At 36.1% G+C, this 17,947-nt stretch overlaps 2 pseudogenes; one reads left to right on the top strand and one right to left on the bottom strand.

The window, feature by feature from the left end:
• The first annotated feature begins 2,718 nt into the window (after positions 1-2,718).
• Positions 2,719-8,764, top strand: LOC125198363 (annotated as a pseudogene).
• A 6,846-nt stretch (positions 8,765-15,610) lies between these two features.
• Positions 15,611-17,934, bottom strand: LOC125198364 (annotated as a pseudogene).
• Between the last annotated feature and the right edge of the window lie 13 nt (positions 17,935-17,947).

The raw sequence follows: 17,947 nt of genomic DNA, 5'->3' as shown, positions 1-17,947 counted from the left end.
ATACTGTACTATTCAATTATGCGTTTCAAATAATTCAGAGATGCAATCAATAGTGAATAAGTAGTTATAATTCCAATAGTGATTTTTGGTTGAATGATTGAGGTTGGTGGGAGCATTAAATCCAATAAGGATAGGACGTATGTGGAGATAAACCATTCAAAAACATAATTATTCAATAACATGACACGACATACATTCATATTACTATGCTAGTGGCTAAATTCATAGATTTGTGAGTACTATTTTGTGCAAATTCTCTAATTATGAATGTATCTAAATTAACTATGAATTGTGCATTTAAAAGAATAGGTGATTACTTTTTCTAGATAACAATATTTACCTAAATCACAACATATAATAAATGATGTTATATGTATGGAGATTTTCAACTCTTGTTTGGTATTTCCCACGGCATGTTTATTGCTATATTTGACTAACTTACGAGATTTTTTTATCATACTTGGCACAATTAAATCAACGTGGTTTTCAACGTGACTTTTTATGCTACATGTTATGAACTTAAAAAGTGGTTTCAAATATTATAAAACATATCAAGGTTGCCTATGTTAAATAAGATTTTGATGAAAATATATTATTTGAGTGAGTTTGGGAAATACCAAACAAAATGGCAAAGTTCGTGATATTATATATGAATTTCAATTTTGTGCAAATTCTCTAATTATGAATGTATCTAAATTAACTATGAATTGTGCATTTAAAAGAATAGGTGATTACTTTTTCTAGATAACAATATTTACCTAAATCACAACATATAATAAATGATGTTATATGTATGGAGATTTTCAACTCTTGAAAATATGTTATTTAATAAATTTGTACACAAAGGATCGTGCATTAAGTGGAGTATTTCTTATTTTTGTAAACTTAATTTACACGTGGTAGTAATAAAATGCAAACTCTAAATACTGTACAAACTTCAAACTATGATCTGGAACGTTGAAAAATGTCAACAGATGATAAAATTACATCAACACAAAATGTCAACACAATCAACACAACATCAACTGTTGACATTGTGTTAACATTTTCTGTTGATGTAATTTTATCATATGTTGACATTTTTCAGTGATGCAGATCATAGTTTGGAGTTTGTACAGTATTTAGAATTTGTATTTGATTACATTCCAATTTTTATATGTCTAAGTATGTATTTTCCTCCAATGTAGGCGCAGCACTCAGTGCACGCTCAATATTTATTCTTCTCCAAAATTCGTTTACACTTAATTAAGTGCAAGCACTAAGTGCATGGACGGAGTATAGTGCGAAGAGGGTGATGCTCTAAAAAGTAATGGTAGATCTGATTGAAGGGGCCATATAATGTCATGTGGTAGCTAAATTTGTTTTGTAGCATCACATTCACATGGGCAGCAGCACATGCCAACTTTTGGATCCACTTATTTATTATTAGTGCTTTTCCTACCAAATTTGCTGGTGTGATCAGGTCAAGAAAAACATGAATTTATTAATATAAACCAGTGTCTGAAGAAACATTACTGACTGTGTTAGGTTCTAATTTCATTAAAATGCACTGTACTGAACTGATGTGTCTCTGGATGCTTGTAATTAAAGTATACTACTAATAATACTTGCTAGCTTGTCAGTTCAAACTTCAAACCAAGATTCTCTGAGTGTGTATATTATACAACATGCACATCTTTGATTTATTAATAAATCAACACTCAAGATGAAGTAATAGGATTTGATTAAGTCTTCTCCTATAATATTACTACTACTCCGTAGTACTACTTCTTTTCGAGACAGCAATTTACCTCTTTTATCATCAAAACATCACATTTTAGAACTGACATAATAATATCTAATAAATTGATTTTATTTTTAATTTGGACCAAATTCACATAGTCACATGGGGGACGGATGAGTGGAATTTCTATATGAATTATAGATATATGATGATATACTTTTTAATAGTATATCAGTACATATTATGTTAAAAATCTCTTAAATTTTATTCTACGTTGACTTGGTGAAGATTCCATCTAATCTTTTCTTGGTGAAAATCTCATCTAATTTATATTAGTATAGACAACCATTCCTATTATGAGATCTTTGCATAAAGTAAAATAACTAAATTAAAAAAACAAACAAAAAATTGGTAATTTTGTAGGAATATTACCATCTCTCCCTGTCTAGATGCAAGACAGTTGTGCAAGTAAATAGAGTATTCTCTCTCCTTGGATCATTCGCCCTTTGTAATTTCGTGACCACTAAAATTGTAGTAGTAAGAAATAAACAAAAGCCCATTCCAGCTCAATGCCTCAATCAATTTGTCTCATATTTCCTGTTTTCTTTATTACAGTAAAAGATTCTAACAAATTTAATACCATCCGAACACATGGCCTTCCCAAATAAACGTTTCTTGCCGCTAAAAATGTATTCGAAGAGAGTGGGTGAACTTACTCTTTCTATGTGTAATCATTTTAAAAATAGAACTATGTAATATGACACTTATTACATCATATTCTAGAGATTTAGTCACTAGCTAAAAATAAATAAATCCATCAGCCAATTCCTATTAAACGTTCAAAACTTCAAATAGTCCAACTTTGAAAAGTTGGCTTGAAATGTGGGCCCGTTTTATTGGGCTTGTTTAAGTTATGGGCCTAAAACTATCGATAGCCCATCATCTGATTTTATGCTTTGTAATTTAACACCGCAAAATTGAGAAAAGCCCCCAAAATATAGCCAATAAGCTGCGCCGCCGTCTTCCGAAGCCATTCGCGGCGGTTCTGTGCTCTAACGTCGGCGATTCACATCGACCATCTTATTCGGTGAGTTAATTTTATTTTCTGATAGTACGAAATATTTTCTATTCCAGCACGATTTCGAGGAGTATGTTCTGTTTTTGGAGGTTATGCGTTTTGAAGCTGGATTTTTGTTGATGGAGTGTGTTAAAATATTCTATTTAGCATGATTTTTACTTCAAATTATGTTTTGTTGTGAATATATATGCTCATTAGGTGCAGTTTGATTAATAGAGTTTGTAAAAGATGGCGTTTGAAGGGGGCACTTTGAAGTCTTCCTCTATAAATGGAGTCAAAATGTACTCGGTTTCCGGCCAAAACCGGTCGCTTGCGGCATGGCTTCCTCCAAAGAAGCTCAGAGCACTGCGGAAAAATCCAGGTTCGAAATTATATAATTTTTTTGAAGCTAACTGAGAATGGTTATAGTTATCAAAAACTGGTGAAAACTGCTTGTATACTGGCAAATGCTAGCTTATGAATAATACTGATATGTTTTTGTTGATTGAATTTCAGATTATTTGCAGAGGGTGGATTTGGTACAGGATTTGAGGTTTGAAACCTCGACTTCTAGAATTAAGGTGACGCCTGATGGGGAGTATCTTGTAGCCTCAGGTAGGTGTTTAAACTGCTCATGTTCAAGAAATCGAATTTTGTTTGTGAAATGTGGTGCATATTGAGAAATTTCTTTGGGCAATCCAGGCATTTACCCTCCACAAGTCAAAGTGTATGAGCTGAGGGAATTGTCACTGAAGTTCGAAAGACATTTGGTTTCTGAAATTGTTGATTTTGAGGTAATATTATGTTGTGCTCTCTCACTGAAAATTCAGTTTAATGGAATTAAGTATTTGTAGACTCCAGGAAACTTCTCTATTCAAGCTTCACTATACTGAATTAGTTGTATTTTAAAATTTATTGATCAATAGATATTAGATGATGACTACTCGAAGATGGCATTTCTTTGCACTGACCGGTCTATACGCCTTCATGCAAAATATGGGAGTCATTACAGTTTGAGAATTCCAAGGTACTCTGTACAGTCTATCCCCTGGAAAAAGAACAAAACTATTGCCAAAAAATTCAACGTCGTAATGTGTTGTAACTGTATTTACTAAAATTAATGTCCTTTTGGTTTTCTTCTAATGTCCAACTTTTGCATAATATGTGCTACCTTCTCGTTTTGTCCCAGTAGTAGCTCTTATTTAGTTACTTATGGATTGGGTTTTACAGATTTGTTCAAGTGAATGCTAGTTCTAGTTATTTCTTTCCTGCTTATCATTTTTTCTTATATTTAATATTTTTATTAGAAACACGAGCCATTACATTGAGTTGCATATAAAAATGACATTTTTAATACTGTCTGATCATTTCTGAAACTTAATTATGAGATGAAATAATTTATTGATTTACTTCATTTAAAAAGTTCAACTTGAAACTGGGTGTTGATTGGGTTCAAGCTGATGGAGTGTGTTAAGAGTTATACATATACTCATTAGTCACACAGACTTGATAATATTTTCCAAGAGTGCATTTCAGACTATGCGATTTTTTTTGTTCGAATTAATTTGGTAGGTGAATTGTAGTGATATTATATTATTATGTCCAAACTTATGATTTTTTTCCCAAATGATTTTTTTAAACAGGATGGGAAGAGATATTGTCTATGACAGCTGGTCTTGTGATTTAATTTGTGCTGCTTCTTCTCCAGATCTATATAGGATAAACTTAGAACAGGTTTGTCTTATTCACAAACTTTGTGTTATTTTTTTAAGTGCTTAAAACCTGCACTGCTCCCTTTAGCGGTATCTTTTTCCTTGAATTTTTTCAGCTTATCCCTTATTTCTTTGATGAGTTATAGATCATGTAAAAGACTCAAGTTCAACTTTCAAAATCTAATTGCATCTTTGACAGGGCCGTTTCCTAGCCTCTCTTAGTACACAATCTCCAGCTCTGAATGTGGTATCTCGAAGGTTAGTGAAACGTCATTTCCATTGAGCCTGTTTCACGCTGTTCACTACTTCACGTATTAGCTGTTTTTATATGTATTTTGTGTTGGTCCATTCAGCAAAATCCATGGATTAGTCGCTGGCGGTGGTGAGGATGGAGCTGTTGAATGCTTTGATATGAGGACTAAGTCCTCAGTTGGTCAACTAGATGCTGTTGCAAGTGCTGGTGATAATGATGCGGTAAAATACTTATTATCATGGTTGTCAGAATAAGAAGTTTATCAATGGAAGATTTCATAGAACTTGATTATTTTAGGAGGTTACTGCAATTGAATTTGATGGAGATGGAGGTTATCAAATGGCTGTTGGAAGCAGTGCTGGGAAGGTACATTAACCTATATATAACATATTACCATTTTCCACTCACTGCAGTCATATTGCCTTGTCCCTTTCCTTTATCGCATGCGTGATGTCTTATCAATAGTTATTCATTATTATCTTCATGATGCTGATAGTACGTGCTTTGTGCCAAGAGATGTTTTGTTCATCAAAAGTTTATGAAACTTATGCTATACATATGTCTGCAACTTCCTGGAATCAAATAAATCTATTTCTTTTTTTTTGGATGAGACTACAGCTTCCATGTTCTGCTATTCTTCTTAAGCTAAGGCATTCTTTTAACCTTATGCTGTTAAACTTATCATTAATTGTTGGGTTTATTGTCCTATGTGCTAAAATATTTTATTAGTAACAAGGGAATTTTTATTAATTGATACAATTGCAAACTGCTTCAGATTATTTAGCGGTGTTCCTGAAAATGTGTTGTTAGTTGTTACAAAAATTAAATTCCTATATAGTATATACAAATATCACTAACTATCCTCCATGTATCTCTTTTTTATGCTTTAGTGGTTGCAGTTGAAATTTGATTGTAATATATTCAATGTTCTGTATCAATCATGCAGATCCTAATTTATGATTTGCGCTCATCTAATCCTATGCGAATAAAGGATCACATGTAAGTTGTATTTACTAGCTTCCAACTTCTTAATTATATCTAATCTAATACTATCCTAATTTATGATTGTATTATATATATATTTTTTTATATCTTCACTTGTCAATTTATCACTCTTTTGTAGGTATGGCAGCCCGATACTAAACATTAAGTGGCATAAGACTCTAAACTCGGAGCAGTCAAAATTGATCACTACTGATAAACACATAGTCAGGATTTGGGACCCTGAAACGGTGATAAATTATTTCCTTTATTAGATTTTTTAATCATAACTGATTGTGTCATATAAACTTAATACTTTCATGCATGATATTCATGCTCTTGTTTTCATAACATGAATATTTGCTTACAGTGGTTTCTCAAGAGTTATGTTGTGAATTTTTATCTTTCATTTTCTAAAACACTTTATACAATAGTATCACATGGTCATAGTTATAAATATTTGTCTTTCCCTTCAAGGTAGATTAAGAGACAAATTGTGAAGATAATGTAATATATGGAGTATGGGAGCTTAATGGATTTCTATGAATTACAGGGAGAAGGTATGACCAGCATTGAACCATCTGCTGGAAAAATTAATGATATATGCGTCTTCAAAGACAGTGGACTGATTTTGTTGGCTCTGGACAGCAGCCAAATACCATCTTACTTCATCCCAGCCCTCGGTCCTGCTCCAAAGTGGTGTTCTTATTTGGAGAATTTAACAGTACGACTTTCTTATGTCATTGGCTGTCGTAGGGAACATATTGTGTTTTGTTGCTAATTATTAGTCTACTTTGTGGTTTACAGGAAGAGCTTGAGGAGGGTGGACAAACAACCATTTATGATGATTACAAATTTTTGACAAGGAGGACCTTGCTAAACTTAATCTGACAAATTTGATTGGGACCAATCTTCTGAGGGCTTATATGCATGGTTACTTTGTTGATTATCGATTGTATAAAAGGTAAAACTTTAACTTGGGAACAGCTAGAAATGAGCAATTAGTTCTTTCTCTCCGAAGAATACTCATTGCTTTGATATGGCAATTGTTCACAAGAAATTCTGCAAGTTTGAACCTTCCAATTAAAACCATTATGATAATCTTTTGTTAATTGCAGTAATTTATGACTATCTGAATGCAGGCACAAAGCTTGGCTGAGCCGTTTGCTTATGAGTCTTATATAGAAAAACGAAAGCAGGAAAAATCACAGTCTGAACGTGAGAACAGAATTACGGTGCGTTCACTTCACATGTATTTTGTGTTTTAATATATCTTTGCTACCTCACTTGCATTTTGCAAGCAACTCGTTGGGAGGAATTGGCTTGCTATCACGGGAATCTGCTAATATTTTCTGATACATTTGAGTTGCTTTAGTTGCTTTCTGTCAAATGCTCAATTTGTTTCCCCCTCATTGCCAATGCAATTAGATCCTAATTCAGCTGTAATTCTTGAATTAAGATGTGTTTCAACTATGACAGTCTTTGTTTTGTTTGCTGGGAGATTCAGGGGGAGGTGTTATGGAGCGATGTGTGTGTGGATGCTATTTTGACATTATCTACTGTTATGCTTGGATTCCATATCATTCTCTTTCAAGTTGTTGATTATATATTTTCATTGCCTTGCATTCCTATAGATCAAAAGGAAGCTGCCGAAAGTTAATAGGACTTTGGCAGCCCGACTTCTTGAAGCAGAGGAAGAGCAGAATGACAATAAGGATGCTGATGTTGCTGAAACTCAGGAAAAGACGGGTGCTAAGAAGGGACCAAAGAGGAAGAGAGGTCTCACCACAGAAGTTCTCAAGGATGAGCGGTTTACATCTATGTTCGAAGATAAGGTACTTCACATTTTTGTAGAGTAACTGATGATTGCATGTGAAATTAACTAGGGACCATATAGACATTGTGCACCTAGTGAAGTAGGTTCATAAAACATGAAAACTGGGAACAACCCCCCCCCCCCAAAATCCCATCCTCCACAAACAAGCCACCGAAGATGAAATAAGAAGGGAGAAGAGAACCACATGTTAGAGAGTTCTATGCTGATGAATCCTCTCTTGCAGGACTTTGAGGTTGATGAATTCTCAAAAGAATACCTGGCTCTGCACCCTATGCCAGCAACGACAAATAAGCCATCTTTGCTCAGGAGCATTTTGAGGCTCTTTCAGAAGATGATGAACAGAGTATCAGTGGTACTGATGTACCATCAGAAGACGACCTGAAAATTTGGATGGAAAATCTAAGAGAAAATCACAAGTACCTAGGTCAGATGCTCTTTCTGTCTCTATGTTTCTTTTTGATAATTTTCGACTCGCTCTCCTTATTTTATATGTAGTTGGCTGGTTTTGAAGTAGTTTATGATCTAAGATATGTTTCTTAAACTTTCCTGAATGCCTTAATGCATTGTCTTAATCAAAGTTTATGTTCAACCACACAATTAAGATCAGATTGTAGTAGGAGGTAGATAAAAGAATTTCTTTATGTATGACTGTGCCTTTCCAATTTCATTTCATGTTGTGCAGATTTTATGAAGTGAAGGACAACCGGCATGCAGAAGCATTCTGGAATGATGAGTCCCTTGCAGACGAGGAATCCTTCCTATGGGTGAAAGAGCAGCTCGGACTGAAACCACAGCAAGGTTCAAAGGATGCGGTCAAATATGGTCAGGGGGATCCCGGAAATCTCTTTCAAGGCCAGAAGCTCAGCAAAAGCCAAGGAGTATGCGATATTGAGGAGGCGCGTCCTGAAAAGAGGAGGGGTGTGCAATCACTGAAGTTACCCGGTGGCTCAGGTCGTGGATCTCGTGGTAGGGGTGGTGGCTTCGCGGTAGAGGCGGTGGTTCTCGGGGTAGAGGTGGTGGTTCTCGTGGTAGGGGTGGAGGCCGTGGGAGGAGCAGCAGGGGAAGAGGGCATTGATGAGAACATGAGCATCAAGAGAAACTTTCTTAACTGTGCCGTGTCTTGTTATGTAACTTCAATTTTGGTAGATGCGTTCTTGTATTTGACTTATTTTGTTCTGAATGTATTTGTATGGCAAAATTACTGGGCTTTGTATTCATGAGCTGAAAATTGTTATTTATTGACGAATATACTTAAATAGATACACAATTATGAGAATCAATTTCAAGAAGCTGCTTTGCTATTTATCCATCAGTTAGTGATATTTTAAATAAGTGTACAGCTGCTATTGCTTCACAAAACACAATCAGCTTATGATGAATCACTCTTTTCATGAAGAGATGAAGAAAGAGCACAGCGCGCCCAATAGGCTGCAGCAGCAGAGAGGATCCTCAAAATTTGTCACCATAGTAGGAAGCTGTACCAATCATGAGTGCAACTGTAGCGCCTTGTACGACCACACGAGCCCTCATTAACTTTTGACCTAAATGAGAGTTCCCTTGCCTGAAACTGATTAAACCGGCCGCCAGCACTCCAGCCGTCATGAAAGCGCCTTGGATACAAAAACACATAAACATTGAAACATAAAAGCAATCCATAAATTGAAAAACGACATCAAATCTGGGATAGCCATTAAAATTGACCTCACAAGTGTTTTGGAAGCTGGTAACCCTAGCTCAGCTCGAAGTTAGGAGGTTATGGCTCCAAAAGCTAAATTTTTGAGTTTCATACCTTGAGTAAATTTTTAATTTAAATATATCTAGTCTAGTTCACCTCCCCCCACCTCAAAACAACCAAGACCAACCATGGCACTGAGATGCAGGTTTCTGAATCAAAATGCAGTGAAGCAATTTCTGAATTTGACCCTTCCAAAAGGAACAGCAAAAACTGAGCATTGTCTTGAGTCTTGACAACTAACTTTCCTACTTCACTATCCTAAAGCCAAGGCGATTGTGCTTGAACTCAACATGAAGCGGCTAGTGAAACAGCTTCACACACTACAATTCCTAAAACTCAAGCATTGTGAATCACAATTTGTGATAGAGATATAGATTGAGGTTAGACCATCCAGAGTAGCTTGAACTCAACATGAAGCGATCCCAAATAGCTAGTGAAACAGCTTCACTCACAATTCCTAAACCCAAACCCCTATAAATACAAGCTACTACTCAAACATAATGATCACACAATTCCATTGAATTTAACACTTCAACCATTGAATTATTAATGCTAAAGGTTCACAATTTCAATCAGAGATAGAGCTAAAACAAACTGACTAATTACAAGAAAGGCATATAATATCAAAACACTATATAAATTCAACCAGACATGATGAGAGATTTACCAATGGGGACAAGGGGATTTCTCGCTCGCTTTTTAGCCTTGAAAGGGGAATTTTGTAACCTAATTATTCAATTTTTTTTTAAAAAGACTAAATAAAAATGCATACAAGTTTAAAGGGAAACCCAAAATCAGAAATACATTCCCTCGGAAAATTTCTCCTAAGACAACGCAGTTTAAAAAATCAATATTTTAGAGCGATCGGAAAAGAATAAGAAAATTTCTTGCGTGGAATTTGTAGAGCTATTGAAGAACTGGAGCGCGGTGATGACTGAAGAAGGTGAAATAATTGGGCCAAGCCCAAGTATGATATGATTGGGCCTAAGCCCATTTTCTAGTGCTAATTAATTGAGGCTATCCACCCATTTTGTTAAACTAGTATTGATCCAAATTTTTTAAAAAATGGGGTATATGTTTTTTTGAATAAAAATTTCCCTAAAAAATTTCCCAACAAAATAAAAACTAATAACCCCCGTCCCTAAAGATTTACCCAAAATTTTTTTTAAAAGTTTTTCCCTAAAATTTTCCTTTTCCTTTTAAACCTTTTTTAATAGTAACCCACATTCCACTAATTCATTCATACAAACATTTTATTATAAAATTAATTAGTATATAAAAGTAGGACCTCTTATTTTACAAAAGCCCATTTTCTAGTGCTAATTAATTGAAAAATTTTTTTAAAATTTTTTAAGTGACATCGTTCACGAACGTCAATCTCTTTTTTAATCTTAGTACATTTAATTTTAATATTTTAAAAAATTAAATTTAAGATATTTTTTAATTTTTTAACAATTTTTTTTTCCTTCCAAAAAATAGTAACTTTTTAATTTTGGGATCCCCCTTTTTACTAAGGGCATCAACAATGGGGCCCCGGGCTATACGGCCTGCCCCCCCCATCACCCCCACATCAACATTTTTTCCTCGGGTCCCTTTCCCTTTTCAATGGGGCGGACTATACCCCCAAACATTTTTTTTTTATTTTTTTGAATAAAAACAAAACTTTTTAAAAAAATTTAAAAAAACCAAATTCATTTCATTAAAATTCAAATATAGTACAAAAAAAAACACTACAAATTCTCAATGGCCCTTGGCTTCAAACTTCTTTCATGTGGGTTTATCGGTTTGGGATGGTCTTATTGGGCTCTTGGAGTCCTTTTTAGCTGAACCTCACCGAAGTCCATGGTAATCCCTCGACGGCGAGCGCCCCGTGCCGTCCCGAGCTAATCCACCTTCATCATTGGCCCAATCGGTGACATGTCCATTTTCCCTTTTTCGACTATCATGTTATCAAAATGATGCCCCGCATAAAGACATCGTCGATGGTAGAATGGAATTTTGGGAAATTTCAATTTGCGGGGCAAAAATAAATACATGAAGAAATTTTAGAAGTTTGAGGTGGGGCATTTAAAAAGGGAAATTACAAAATTTTAAAATTTCATTAACAAATTAGTATAAGCTAATTATATTGAGGGGGGGCAATTCCCCCTTAACCCCTCAAGTGGATTCGCCGGGCGATGACTTCCTTGAACCAAAAACCGCCGGCCCTTTTTTCCACTATTGCCCACCACGAGGAGCACACCAAAACCCGCTCCACATCTTCCCCCTGCCTCCCCGCGCAAACAACACTCTCGTCACCCATTGGGAAACGTCGCTTCACAAAAACATGCCACCTTGGGTATATGTCATCGGCCAAGTAGGACCCCATATGATATTAAGGCCCGTTGGCAATGAAATCGATGGCCGGCCGCGACCCTTGCATTGATCGTGAAGAGGGTGGACAAAGTTGAGGACGTTGATGTCGTTGTTCGCCCGCTACACCGAAGTATGCTGTCGGATCCAGAGCCGATGGTCACGATGGCTTCGAGGATCATCGTCGGGTGGATGCCCTGTATCCACGGTAAATTGGCCTCTCCACGTCGTCGGACAATTCTTCCACGCCAAGGCATACTATCGATGCTCCCTAGCATTCCGGGAAGTCGTGCACCGTCTCGGCATCCTCATCGCTCGTTAATCATCGCGCCCGGCCCTTTGCAAATATGTGTCGCCAAAAGCCTCCACAACTCCCCTACAAAAATTCTCGGGAAAACGCGGCGGTTTTCTCCCCGACGTGAAGGTACTCGTCGAACATATCCGCCGTGGTGCCGATGCCAAGTGCATTACGCAACCGTGCACCTTCGCAACGGGGTAAGTCGGTCCGTCGATTTTCTTCCCGTTACTAGAAGTATACATCACGTCCCTCCAACGTCGGACAATGCGGAGAAAAAAATCTCGGCATACTAAAACCCGGGGGTGAAAAACCGTCGGGCCCCACCCGTGGTTGCTCGGGGAAAATAGTCGCGACCGGACGTTTGGGGAGCTATGTTGTGCTCGCGGGGACATACGTCCGTCGCGAATCGGCCGGGTATCTCGCCCCCGGCCGCCGCTGCCTCCATATTGCCAAGCATTCCGCCGCCCGGGATCATTAGCGCAATCGAAGAAGGCCCGAGTCAAAGGGCCGAGTAATGCCTTATGATGTACTCCAAGGATTCATTTTTGTATTGAGAAAATTGGGAAAGTGAGGATGAGAGAGATGAGAGAGAAAAATTGGGAGATGTGAAATGGTATAAATGAAAACTCGTTCTATCATATGTCGCATCGTCCGCATCGCCCACAATGGCGGACGATGCGATGGATGAAGGGGTGGAAGACGCGCATCGTCCCACGGACGATGGAGAAGCACTTGTCGCGATGCCACGAGGGGTGGACGATGCGTCGCGCATCGTGCCCCTGTTATGCTCTAACAATATAGTTCTCACTCTCCGTTAACACACTTCACATACCATTTCTCTTCCACTCTCCAAACTTTATTAATCTATACACATATAAAAGGCGAGTTTTGGCTTTTTAAAATATTTATATATTTTGTCCTTATTATGAAATATTTATAAGTTATGTACCAATTTGAACATTTTAAGTAACTCTCATGAATATTTATTAGATATTTTAATGAGCATTTGACTAATTCTTAAAGCACTACAATGACTCATTGGTGGTTACAAATATTTAAATAGAATAAGGAGCATTTAACAAATTTTGTAACCTATATTGTCTTGATTTTATAATTTATGATGTTTTTATTTCATGATCTCTCGTACTAATTTTGTACCTATAAAAGGCATAGAGTTGTGGATGAAACACAACTAACAAAACATTCTTCATTCTCTCTCAAGCTCTCAACATTTTATTGCACTTTTTAGGAACATTGTTTTGCTTGATTTTGGAGCCCCATCAAGTTTATAGTGCTCCCATTTAGATGTTATATACGCTAGGGAAATCGTTTATCTTTGGGAAAATAAATCGAAAGAGCACTAACCGTGATGTAATTTTGTCTTGCGAAAGAGGGTTTTTCTTGACTAAATTTCATTGTAATTTCCATTTCATTTATTGTTTTTTTTTCTTTGATTAGGGTTAAGAGTCCCGCGTTTTAATGGTTCCAGAATTTTATCCCAATTTTTTTTACAGTTCTTAGAGAGGAAAAATTGTAACATCCTTAACTTAAACATACATAGTATTTATCTTCATCTTTACACAATTTATTTTTTTTAGTAGAGAAATATGAAGGATTGTTCAACATATATTTCAAAAATGTCAACACTTAATATAGTCTCTTTATCATTGTCCAAATAATTGTATTTGTCTTAATTCCATTTTAAATATTTTTAAATTTTTGTCTTTAGATGTAAATGAGTTGAGTACATAATTATTGAATTTTTATTATATAATAGTATATTTTTTCATTTTAAATCTTATATAATTATATTTTTTTTATTTTAATTAATCGATTAACAATTTAAAATCATATGACAAAAAATTTTTTCTGCATCGCACGTGGTTAACACTAAGTTATATATTAAAAGTTGGTCATCAAAAAAATTTAAAGGAGTAATTTTAAAGACGGACTTTATCAATTATGTACATTAAAACTCGTGTCCGCCCAAAAAATTTATACTCTCTTCATCTTATTTTAAGTGGAACATTTCTAATTTGGCACATAATTTTATGTAGTAGAAAAAATAAAGAAAAGAGAGGAAGAAAATGAGATAATGATGTTTCCATATTTAAAAATATGTCATTTAGAGCGGGGAAATTCAAAAAAGGCAAATGTATCACTTAGAAGAAAGAGAGAATAAATTACTCCATCCGTCGCTTTGATCCTATTGATTTTGTCCTTTTGTAAAAATGATAAAAAATAGTTAAAGGAAAATGGTAAAGAAGAAAGACAATAATGTAAATAAGACTCTTCTTTATATTATTCTATCTCGTAAATTTACTATTTCTCTTTTTAACTATATTTTTTTTCATTTTTACAAAAAAAAGACAAAAAATCACGTAACGCTAAACAACGGAGAAAGACAAAAAGCAACTCAATTTGTTATAAACCGAACTCCTATAAAATTAACATCATTCTTTTCAAAGATCTTGGAAGGCCCTGTTCTAGCCCATTCAATTCAAGGGACATTGGTAGCGTAATGAGCAATTTTAAGCCAATCTATTAGAGTACTAGTTTGATCGTAGTTTTAAATAAAAACGTAATCGACCATAATAGACATTTATCAATGACAAACCACTGCAATCCCGACTTAAACTAAACCACAATAAATTTTACAGTGGTACACATAAAGTGCACTCAAAAGATCTCATCGACCAAGAAAATGATATGAATGAGAAAATGTGAAGATAATGAAGATGAAATTTCTACTGACACAGGCGGAAAACGATGCAACTCGCCTCCACTTATTAAGGAGGTACGGGAGTCGGAGGAGGTGTTATTCTCCCCGGTGGCAACAAAGAGCCTTAAACCAGCTCTTCTGCTGGCCTTAAGCCACCTGCATACCATCTAGATGCCATGTTTACATACAAAGCAGGAAGTATTACAAATACAAATAACAGACTTGTTTAGATATGACCTTGTCATGTACAGATTCCCTAACTCGGCAGTAGTGATTATTCACGAGAGATGCCGGCTACTGGTTTTTTACAATATGTTACAGCTCAACAAACATAGTGGGAAGTGGAAACTGTCATCGAGCAACGAGCAAAAATCTACATTCGTTCATCAGACATCAATGTAGAATCTTCATGTAAATATAAGCAACTATGGAAGGCTTGAGTTTTGGATATCATACCATAACATTGTATCTTTACTCTACAATATCCAATCCAATTGTTCAATCGTTTGTTGAGCATGTGCATTTCTTTTGATGCTCCGTTTGATCCTGAAAAGACGGAGTAGTTTTCTGAAATGGATGAACTAAAACCAAGGAACACGAGGCAAGATAACTGATGAAGAAATCAACTTCTAAAGCAAGCATGCCCAGCAGGTGCTTTCAATAATTGTTAGCATGCAGCACCCAAGAGAAGACAGAAGTACAGATACTCCAGCATAGGTGAAACATTAAAGAGCTAAAATTTCTTGCACCAACACTCACCTCACAAATGAGATTCAAGTAAAACCATGTAACAGAGAAGCATGATTTTACTTTTTAGTGGGCCCATAAACCAATTTTAAATCCAACACCCAATACCCCTTGTGGGACCCATCACAGCTTAATATACATCTCCTAATATTTTTCTTAAATCCATGCTCTCCCTTGGTACCACACTCATCATGGACGGATGGAGCAATTTCTCATAATTCGTTATCTCAAGGGAATGGGACAAAATCCAAGGTAGTGGCACACATTGATATAAAACAAGTAAATCAAGTAGGAATGAAGACAAATCCTGAATTGTTGGCAATATAGTTCATCAACCCTAAACTGTATAATGGGAAAATAAACAACCTGGATCTCTTTCTGCAGATGCTTGACATAGCGACAGCTTCTTCTAACATGTCTGCGGTGTTCGTTTGCTGCAAGCAGGAAAATCAAAAGACTCCATATTATTTTAAAGCTCTTGAAAATTTTGAAACCAAGGTTGTTAAAAGGAATGGAGTAAATCTTTTAGGTAGTTGCTCATCAGGAAGCGAATGGAATAGTTATAAAGCACTTAAATATGAATGCTGAGAAAAGACAGCCAATTTTTAATTGAATACGTTCACCAATTATATTTCAAGACCTCAATTCACATCATTATCCCCAGCAATAAAATATCTAACGCTATTAGCACAGCATCAAAAGTCCCATGTTCGCCAAAACTAGTTTTGCTTGTCTAAAACATGATATCAAATAAAACTTGCTGTAATTAACTAGCTGAGTACACATAAAAGGGAGAGAACTGATGAAAAGTGAAGTAAGTAATGACTCATTTACACAGCACATGTTTCCTTTTTATAGCATACAATCAATCACAGTAGAAGAGTATGTAAAATGAAAAGCTTATGTGATAACCACCTTATCCATATTAGGGACAAGTTCTTGCAGCTTCCTTATCCTGTCACTGATCCGCGTTCTTCTCTCCTGATTATAAAGTCACAAGGGGAACCAGTTGGCCAAAGGTATAACCTAATCAGGGCCAAAAATAATACGTATGGAAATAAGAAAAACAGGTTACTTGAGTACCCTTTCAGCAATGCTGCGAGGATGAGTAGCACAGCCACGCTTTGCTCGTACCCTACACATTACTGAATCCTCCAAAATATTCTCCATATCAAGATCAAATGACCCTCCTGAGCCTTGCAGTTGCCTACGCTTCTCTCGTTTCTTCAGCAACAAAACAAAAATTATAACTACTATTCTCGGATAACACTTACAAGGGAAGTAATCAGGATGAAGCACCAAACATAAAGCTATCATAAACAACCAGTATGCAACAATAAAATGACTAGTTATTACTAAGAAGCAAAATTTATGCTGTGCATTAAGTGAGATAATGCTACCTATTGGAAACAAAACATGTCATTTAGTACAGTGTAGACATGCTAGATTTCATGACGTTTCAAATATATCGTGTTTCCCATTCATTAATAAATAAATAAATAAATAAACAGTGACTCTCAGCTGCTATTATATTATTTACATATGAAGTTCAATATGGGGTAGCAACTATCATAACTGTGATTCCACATCAATGCACACATAATACTCCTACTAAATTATATCAACAGCAAGTTTTTACTATTCCTCACATGCAATTGCAACTAAAATGTTCTTGGTTTCCTTTTCACTTTGAATTTTTGGACATGCGTGCCTATGTACTTCAAATTTATGTTACCAAATATTCAAAAGATAAATCATCAATAATAACTCATTAGCTAAGAATAAAGTTAATGTCTTCAAATATAGAACTCCACATTTAGAACAATACAATTACTTTCTTCCGCTTAAATTAACGTCAGAAAAGTAAGTTTGAGGCTAAATTTCCCAACTCAAAGAGGCATTTGTAATACCTAGAAATTAATCATCAGTAGTCATTTCATATAAAATCGATAATTCACTAATTTCCTACAGTGTCACAGTTAGTCAAATATTTCTGCTATCATTTGCTCAAACCTTTTAAAGCAAAAGCACAATTAGCTACGAAGAAGTAATCCACGAGGCCAAAATAGAAGGAAAAAAACTGATGCTTCTTGGCTGAACCATACTATATCAGTTATCACTAAAAATTGATCTAATTCATACCACTTGAGTAGACGAAGACGAAGACGGCGACTTTTTCGGCGAAATCCCATCCAAATCCTCCGCCTCGCGTGCGCGCTTACCTTGATTCGCCGGCACGAGCTCGTAATCCGCCGGAATCCCTAAATTCGAAAACAGCCCTTCCGAGCTATTAAGCAGAGACAAAAACTCCGCCGGCGAGCTGTTCATCCTCAGGAAATTGCTAAATCCGCCGCCTCCTGCGGACTCCAGCAGCTCGAGATCCACTTCAGCGGTGGAGGAGGCATTGGGCGGCGGAGGCGGTTTAGGTATATCCAATACGACGTCGGGCAACACCTGCTCCTCGTCCGACTCCAGCAACGCTTCCAACCAAGTCGCCGGAGCTGACCGGTATCTGCGAGCCCGCCGCCGT

This window comes from Salvia hispanica, unplaced genomic scaffold (assembly GCF_023119035.1).
Source record: "Salvia hispanica cultivar TCC Black 2014 unplaced genomic scaffold, UniMelb_Shisp_WGS_1.0 HiC_scaffold_1397, whole genome shotgun sequence".
Taxonomy (NCBI): domain Eukaryota; kingdom Viridiplantae; phylum Streptophyta; class Magnoliopsida; order Lamiales; family Lamiaceae; genus Salvia; species Salvia hispanica.
The sequence above is the reverse complement of the archived record's forward strand: the minus strand, read 5'-3'. Positions and strand labels throughout refer to the sequence as shown.